At 39.1% G+C, this 9,665-nt stretch overlaps 1 long non-coding RNA gene across 5 annotated transcripts in view; it reads left to right on the top strand.

The window, feature by feature from the left end:
* The first annotated feature begins 4,113 nt into the window (after positions 1-4,113).
* Positions 4,114-9,665, top strand: part of LOC141092597 (uncharacterized) — a 130,186-nt gene continuing 124,634 nt past the window's right edge. For 2 of the 5 annotated variants that reach the window (XR_012232851.1, XR_012232852.1), the window contains exons 1-2: positions 4,116-4,457; positions 6,710-6,819. This is a non-coding gene — a long non-coding RNA (uncharacterized lncRNA). Of the gene's footprint in view, positions 4,458-6,709; positions 6,820-9,665 lie in introns of all 5 variants that reach the window. The other 3 variants (XR_012232848.1, XR_012232849.1, XR_012232850.1) reach the window with 2 other exon arrangements.

Genomic DNA, 9,665 nt, shown 5'->3' with positions numbered 1-9,665 from the left:
GGCCGGTACAGACCCCCACAGGGTGCACAGACCACCGGCAGGCCGGCACAGCCCCCCGGCAGGCCGGCAGAGACCCCGGGCAGTCCACACAGCCCCCCGGCAGGCCGGCACAGCCCCCCGGCAGGCCGGCAGAGACCCCCGGAAGGCCCGAAATGACGGCGCATCATGATGCGCACACACCGCGCATCATGATGACGTCAGGCCGTCAATCAACTGAACTTCCGATTCCGATGCCGAATTCCGATATTGAAAAAATATCGGAAGTCGGTATCGGAATTCCGATACAGCAAGTATCGGCCGATACCCGATACTTGCGGTATCGGAATGCTCAACACTAGTCCAATCCAATGCGATCCGATATTTCACGATATCGGATGGTATCGCTCAACACAAGTTGTGAGTGGTTGCCGCAAAAGTGGATGGACCCACATGCGTCTCCTCCTCTGCGGATCCACTATCACTGGGTATTGTTGACCAAAGCGGCGTGACAAAAGCCAGTTGATGAGAACCTGCTCAGTTGTGTTGAAACTCAGACTGTCTGCCATGTTGCACATACAACACCAACACACCTAGTCAAGGCAAGGTCACAAATGGATAGAATGGAGGCAGCCACCTGTTCCTGAGCCAATAAATAGGGTGCAGGCTAATGATTTAAATAGTTTGCAGGCCTCAAAACCGTTAAATGTCCATTTTGCAAGCCTGCGAGAAAATCTCGCCATACGGATGCCATACGGATTACATACGGATGCTGACATGCGCAAAATACGCGACCACACCTTGCTTACGGATGACATATGGAGCACTATTTAGGGGTCATTCATCCGTATTACGCATGTAAAATACGGACCGTATCTTGCGTCCGTTAGTGTGACCCCAGCCTTACAATAACAGGTAACACATCTATAGAAATGCACAGGTAATAACACAGGATCCATAATTCACATTTGGTGATATCACAGCGCCCCCGCCGAAACACAATGATGTTTTCACATATGCATTAGATACTTCAACACAAAAGATAGGGAAGAAGTCAGTCTATTAGGCTGGGTTCATGTTGAATTATGGCCCTGCGTTTAATGCATTCTTTACATAGCGGCACTAACGCCATGTAATGGATGCGTTAACGCACCCATTTGCCGTCAGTCTTGTAATGCATCCTAACGCATGCCAAATTTGGCATGCGTTAGCAATGATGTGTTACTTTGTGACGCACCTGAGAATGCGTCGGGTCTACCCCACAGCGAACGGACGCGTTTGCTGTTACGAGACCTGTATGGCTAACGCATGGTAACAAAATGCTACCATGCGTTAGCGCATACGTTAGCGCTAAGGGCACAAAAGATGTCAAAAATGGATGCCCCTAATACAATGTGAACCTAGCCTTATGGCTATGTATTTGTTGATTTTCTGAAACAGCATCTAGAATGGGCCATATACTAAAAACCCCTCATATGCAAGTTATAATGAAAGAATACAAGTCCAATTTATTTTCAAAGCTGCTATTATTTACTTGCAGTAAGCATTTTAACCAGATAGTAAAAAATACTTGCTGGACAATTGCATGGATACAAGGCAAATACTAGCTGCATAGAGCAGCCTTTTGAGCTGGTATCACCAGTAAAGTCCTGGGAGACAATCCATAGCAAATTCATGAAGTAAGCACCATCAGCTGTAGATACCTCCAGCCTTTCATGGAGACATCATTGATAGGGAATGAGTGTACAATCACGCACCAGTTACCATGTTTTGGCGGCCGGCCCCTTTTTCAAGCATGTTTTAAAAATTATTTGGATCTATTCTATGCAGTGCAAGTGTTTGTCTTGTATCCATGCAATAATCCATGATTATTTGAATTCTTACTACAAGTAAATAATAGCAGCTTGAAAACTCGAATCGGACTTGTGTCCTTTCATTATGCATTGCATATGCAGTTTTTTGAGTACATGGTTCATGTGCGTATGTGAGCCATTTTGCCTGCATTTTGCCACAGGGCTATTGCGTCACCTTTCCACTGCTTGTTTAAAGGGAATCTGTCACCCCTTTTTAGAGCTATCATATAACGATATCATTCAATTGTGTGTCACATAAGGATTCTCTTAGTACTTTTGCTTCCCTGACCCCGCACCTTTCATGCATAAATATCTTTTTTATATCGGTTCAGATGTATGTAAACTGACGCTGTCCAGTCCGATGGGCGGGGCTTATTCAACTGCTCCCCCCTCCCTGTCTTGCTCTACACAAGAAGAAATGCGTAGAGCAAGACAGGGAGGGGGGAGCATTTTTATGCAATGTCATGGTGACCAAAAAAAATGTAAATCTGGAATTTTGACTTTTTTCTCACTACACCATTCAGCGATCAGGTTAATCTTTTTTTATTGATAGAGCATGCGATTCTGAAGTCGGTGATACCAAATATGTCTATGTTTATTGTTTTATTTTGAATGGGGCGAAAGGGGGATGATTTGAGCTTTTATAGTTTTTTCTATTTTTTTACTTTTGGCATGCTTCAATAGTCTCCATGGGAGACTAAAAGCTACCATAACCCGATTGGCTCTGCTACATAGAGGTGATGATCAGATCGCCTCTATGTAGTAGAATTACTCACTTGCTATGAGCACTGACCACCGGTTGGTGCTCACAGCAAGCCAACAGTGACAACTATAGAGGTCTCCAGCAGACCTCTGGTTGTCATGCCAACCCATCGGTGATCTACGATCATGTGACGGGGTCACGGGTGGGTGTATTTCCGACCTGATGGCCGGAAGCACCAGTTTAATGCCGCTATCACCGTTTGACAGCGGCATTTAATGGGTTAATAGCCGCGGATGGATCACGATTCCACACTCGGCTATTTTGGACACATGTCAGCTGTTCAAAACGGCTGACATGTCCCGGGAAAGATGTGGGTTCAGCGCCGGAGCCCATATCAACGGGAGGGAGTCTGATTATCGGCGTAAATTTACACCCAAGGTCGGAAAGGGGTTAAAGAGAATCTGTCAGTAGGATAAAATCACTTAAAACTTTCTATATAGGTATGTAGGTCTTAGGAAGCTGAATAAAATCATAACCTGATATTTGAAATCCAATGACTTATTCCAAAGATATCCATTTTTTTAAAATATATGTAAATGATATGATCTATGCTTTGGACCAGTCAAAGATTTTCATGAGAATCTGCCTCCAGAGATTATTTTTTTTTAAAAAAAGGGGGATTATCGGTGTGAAACATGAAACTAATAGAACAGGAGAACTGAACTTTGTCTTCTTAGAAACACATTTGCTGCAGCTCTCACAGCTCTGCTGTATTGCAACCCTGGCTGCCTGTGAGATGGAAGCTGAAGCTGAGAGAAACTTGCAGATGTGTCAGGTATAATCACACCCAGCTCTGCAGTGAGATCAGGAGAGCAGAGAGCGGCCACTATACATCAAGGCCAGTGTCCGGCCCATAGATCATAACAACTCATTTCTATATAAAAAAAACATGGATTTCTCTGGAATACGACTTTGGATCACAAACATCAAGATATCATTATATTCAGCTTACTGTGATCTCCATGCCATGGCTGACCATACTGACTCCAGGTAAGTACAAGTTAGCAATGAGTGTGACTGAAAAGGCAGAATGCACAAGAAGGAATATCTGGATATCATGAGCAATGGTAAACATAAGACATAAAGTAGTGATCATGAAGACAGACATTTTTCTGGACTTACATTAGTAATCCCAACACTACAGTTACCTAGTCTGAATTCCCTCACTATGGGGAATAGATTCCAATCTAAAATGAAAATAATGAAAGATTTACCATCCCTTAATTTCTAAGGCAGCAAATCTGGGCAGCAGATATTGCAATCCTATTAGTCCTGGTATATGCATTTAAAAGTATTCATTCTGAATGGACACAAAAAAATGTAGAAAATGGTAATGGACTTGTGAGCTATACCAATAATGTGGGAAAGAAGGTGGCAAGGAGTTATCTTGACTGGGCGTTAGAGCATAAGGCAAGAACGATAAGAAAGTGGAATATTGAGTATGTAAGGAAGAGAATGAGAGAAGAACGATAACTGGTGTAAAAGCAGCTTCAAGCCGTGAGCAACATTTCTCTCTATTGGAACCCTGCTGACATCTCATTCAAAGCAGAGAGGAAGCGCCCCCTGCCTCCTCGCCTCATTCATTAAAAGCGCCACACATAAATGACAGCTAGGGGATTCAGCTGCAGCATGATGATCAGCTCAAGATGGAGCGATCCCAAGTCCTGGCTATTCCTCCGAGTCACTTTCCTTTCCGGCATGCTACGCTTGCTCTACTCTCATATACCTGTAGTGTGGAATGACAGCCCTGCCTGAGATTGAGCTGACATGTATCACCTGGCTTCGACTACCTGATCCCAGCTCTCCCGTTACTACACCGCAGCTCTCCGGAAGAAAGATTGCTCCGCAGCTTCAGAGTATCGTGTGTAAGTTTATTTCTTGCTGTTATATAGAGATACAGTGATATTTCTCTTTTGTGTGTGCTTCATTACTGGAATCTGAAATACCAGATCAAACCGAAATACTTGTCATCCAAATTCTGAGATCCTGCATTGCTTTACAGAGAGTAAAGATTTGCACTTCGGCACTTATTATACTCATTACTGCTGCAAATTAGTTTATGTTTTTCCTTTTCCAAACATTTTATTGGGGTTTTAACAACATTATTAGGGAGGGAAGGGAGAGAAGGGGGGAGGGGGAAGGGGAAGGAATAGGGAAAAAGGACCGGGTGGTCCTAAGTGTAAGAATAGATAATGGTTAACAAATCATATATTTCACATATATCTTATAACAATATGATCAGTAACTACATTAAGCATCGATATATGTTATGTTTTGCCTGCACCAAAGCATAGAGATCTTAATCCGATTTTAATATGAGTCACGGATCAAACTTACCAATAGGTCCATAAAAAGATAATCTGACTATACATGTAAGGCACACGAGTGAGATGTTCGATTCTCATGATTGATAGGAGAAGCTTGAGAGAGAATGAAAGATGATGAAACTCTAATAGAGAAAACTGACCTATTAATAAAAATTGGCCTGTTTTTTTTGCATTAGAGGAGAATCACTGAGGTCTGAATAAGTCTTACTGAAGGGAAAGAGGAAAGTGATTATCCTCTTTATCATCAGACGACCAAAGCTGCTCCTACTACGAGCATTACCAATATCTACAGCAAATGAATTCATTCACTCCATCGGAGAGGTGCAGCGGGACACACTGTAGGATTGATGAAATTCAGCAACAAATTGGGGAATTGCTCTAACAGTTTAAAACTATTTGTTAATTACCTTACTCCCTTTAATGACTCTATGCTTAATGAGATGACATTCATTCTCCTTTATTCTTCAGTCCTAATTTAAACTAATAAGAAATGTTTGAAGAGCAATATATAATGCCACAATTTGCCCCGAATCATCATGGAAATGAATTTTCCATCAGAGAACTCTAGCTTTCACCTCATGCTCTTTAGAAAGTGCATCCATCATGATATAATATGCATAATTATATATACTTTCTACTTACAGAGTTTTACTAGGGCTTAATGGTGTCTTTCTGACACTTTCACAAATGTGGGAAAACCAACATTGGTGGACTTTGCAAAATGAGAAAAAATATAGTGCAAATGTAATTCTGCAAATATCACTACATTTATGCTGTTTATATCTCATTTCAGTATCTGTCACCAACTATTTTATAACTTTGACATACTCAGGAGTGGGATGACAAGCTTTCCCTGTTCTACACTTTTATTGTTCTATTTCATCACTTAACTGACCCTGTTTACTGCTTCTATGGTTAAGATGATTGCACCAATTAATTCATACCAGAAAAAGTGTGCCTACAGTTAGTCATGTTAGAAGACACTTATTGTTTTATAGTATGGCTTTTATACCTGTCGAGTGAACATTTTCATTGTGTAATATGCTTCTAATATTATTATTAATAATATTCTAAATCTACTGACTTAATTCAGCATTCCTTATATAGGACGCCTCATGTACAATTTAATGGCATATATTTGGCTAGTAATTAGACGAAGGTTTTGGTCTTCTACATTAAAAGTATGTCATAAACCTTGGTTCAAAAGGGTTTTTGACACTGTGTTAACATTGCTAGGGCAATTAATGATGGGACTTATAGTTTAGAGGGGAGGAGATGTACAGAGTACCAATGAAGAGCAATAACAGCTGGCTTGTTAAGGAGGATCTGTTGGCTCTTCTGACATGTCTGTTCTAGTAAATACTTGGAATCTTCATGAAAAAATAGTTCTGGAGTGTCTTTTCCTAGATTGCTATTTCATCTCATGCCTCTGTTATCACTCTTGGAAATGTTTTAATAATTGATTAGTCCCATTTCTTTTTCAAAAGGGTGTGTCCCTTACAATGTCAGCACGAACTGTAAAGTGTATAACTTCTAACAATAAATGCTACATAATTCTTTAATGGTAAATTGGGGAAACTGATTGGACTTCTTTTAAAGTTTGATCTCAAAAGCATAGATTTGTCAGAGATTTGGAGGTTTCTAATTTGGGTGTTAGAATTCATATACTGCTATCATGATTTTGGCGCTCACAATACAATAGATTAAAATTTACACGACAGGAGAGAGCATTATATTCATCTTTGGTCTGTAGTACTTTCCGTTGACCCAGTATTATCTTTCTTTGACAGGACATACTGTATGTTCTAAGAACATATCACTTTCCGGAGTCAGGTAAACGGTCCTAGATATTCACAATAACTAGAAACACCTGAGATGCTTCTGGAACATTGGACTCCAGGTAAGCAACGCCTGATGAACGGACAAAACAGTGATTCATTTCATCTGTTAATATTGTTATATTAATATATATATATTTATAATTTTGTTGGGCTTATTGTTAGCGGTTACATTTGCAGGCAAAGAACTGTTGTGAGGAGTCACATTCACAGATGGGGAATGCATGGTCCATATCATGTGCTTATCTTATAGTCTGTCAGAACGCCTCTAACTTTGGATGCAATTTATACTATTGGTATCCTCTAATGTTGCACATTGAGTCACCACAGGCACCAGTTCCCGGATAAGACTGTAGTCTCCAAATTTTATCTCTGCATTTCTTGGAAAATTCAGAGTATTGTCACTATACAGGAATAATTCTTAGTCATTTCACAGTACATGTATAATTCACCCATAGATAGTAAACCATAAGGATAAAAAAAAGTGTAAAGTCACACTACAGGAATAATAAACCCAATCATGTACAGGAGAATAGACACAGAGATTTAACAGTACAGAGATAATGACACAGTGATGTCACCTTACAGGGATAATAAAACAATGATATTTTACTACAAGGATAATAAAGAGAGTGATGTCATAGTGCAGATATAATAAACACAGTGATGTCACAACAGGGATAATAAAGTGAAGTAAGAAGTGCAGAAATAACAAACACAGTGATGTCACATTACAGAGACAATAAACACTGTGATGTCATAGTACAGAAATAATAAACAGTACAGGGATAATATATACAGTGATGGCACAATACAGGAGAATTAACAACGTGATGTCAAAGTACAGATATAATAACCACAGTGACATCACAGTACAGGGACAATGAACACAGTTATGTCACATTACAGAGACAATAAACACTGTGATGTCATAGTACAGAGATAATAACAGTGCACAGATAATAAACACACTGATGTCACAGTACAGGGATAATAAACACAATGATGTCACAGTACAGGGATAATAAACACAATGATGTCACAGTACAGGGATAATAAACACAATGATGTCACAGTACAGGGATAATAAACACAATGATGTCACAGTACAGGAGAATAGACAAATTGATTTTAAAGTACAGGGATATTAAACACTATGAGTTCACTGTGCAATGTGCTCAATCATGTGATAGTATAGGTCTAATAAACACAATGTCGTCATTGTAATAAATACAACAATGTTACAATATATAGATAATAAACACAACAAGAGTGATGTTACAACGCAGGAATAATAGTGTTAATTATTAATTAAGAATATTTTAATTATTAATTAAGACTATAGGTAATAAATACTGTGAAGTCATAGTAAATTATTTCGCACTCAATGTGACAGAATAGGTACAATGGCTACAGTAATATAATGGTGAAGAGATGATAACCAGTCAATAGTGGGAGAGTGGTCTTTGGTTGCCTTCAGATGTGGGACCCAGGTGCATTAGCAAGCTCTGCACACTGTTTCCCATGTACAATAAATACGGTATGTCACATAGGAAATTTACTATGTAACATGTGACAATATTCGGCATAGGTTTTTAAAGCTTTGCACTATATTTATTGCCTTATAGGAACATGCACTTTATGTGCTTTGCCCGACCAGGGTGGCCAACCATCCAGCAATGCCGAGACAGTACATAAAAATAGAGCACTTTTTCACTCTGTCCATTAAAAAAATTGGAGGCATCCTTGAATTTTTTGAAGCTGAAGAAACTTGTACAGATTATTTTGATTATAATTATCATCACTTTACTGTTCACAGTGAATGCATCTGATGTCTTCATATCAGGAATATTGGCTGTAGACATGGATCACTTATAATCGCATTGATTTATTCTAGTTTTCTAATGTGTGCGTAAAAAGTATTGTCTGTTCATAATTTTGATAAGCTGTCCAGAAATAATAAAACATCAAGTTGGAATCCATGTGTCTGACGAAGGCCTTGACTTTGTACAAAAATAGCGTGCATTCATGGGAAATGTTCATTTAATATGCAATACTATGGGTAAAAAAATGTGATTTACTGCACACTCTTAAATTGGGTGATGCATGATTTTCTTATTCGTGAAAATCGTCATATAAAAAAGTTTCTGTGAAGTATGCAACAAAGTTTTGACGTTTCGACCCCTCCAAGAGTGTGCTGTGAATCTCTTTTGCCTTAGTGTAAATTTATTACAGCCAAACTGTAGACAGTTTTAATGAACCTGCAATGTAGTCTATCCTGTTCTACAGAACTGAATTACACTAAATCCTATATTATAAAATGTAGGCACACCCTCTTTACTGGACTTTATGAAATAAAACAGACATATAAATAAACAGTAAGGAATATTGTATTAAATAATAAAATACAAGACATAAAAACAGACTAGAAGAGTAAAAGTGGTGTGCTTAGTGTAGCAATACACTCCTATATGTAAATTGTCAGTAAACTAAAATGGTGATCTTGGTATGGTGTCAGATACAGTGGGTACAGAAAGTATTTAGACACCTTCAAATGTTTCACTCTTTGTTTCATTGCAGCCATTTCTTAAATTCCAAAGAGTTCATTTTTTTTCTCATTAATGTACACTCTGCATCCCATCTTGACTGAAAAATACAGAAATGTAGAAATTATTGCAAATTTATTAAAAAGAAAAAAAATCGAAATATCACATGGTCATAAGTATTGAGCAGTATTGAGCAGAAGCACCCTATTGAGCAAGTACAGCCATGAGTCTTCTTGGGAATGATGCAACAAGTTTTTCACACCTGGATTTGGGGATCCTCTGCCATTCTTCCTTGCAGATCCTCTCCAGTTCCGTCAGGTTGGATGGTGAAAGTTGGTGGACAGCCGTTTTCCGGTATCTCC

The sequence above is a fragment of the Dendrobates tinctorius genome, unplaced genomic scaffold (assembly GCF_039654945.1).
Source record: "Dendrobates tinctorius isolate UK_male_01 unplaced genomic scaffold, ASM3965494v1 ptg000060l, whole genome shotgun sequence".
Lineage (NCBI taxonomy): Eukaryota > Metazoa > Chordata > Amphibia > Anura > Dendrobatidae > Dendrobates > Dendrobates tinctorius.
This window is presented reverse-complemented; position numbering and strand designations above follow the sequence as displayed.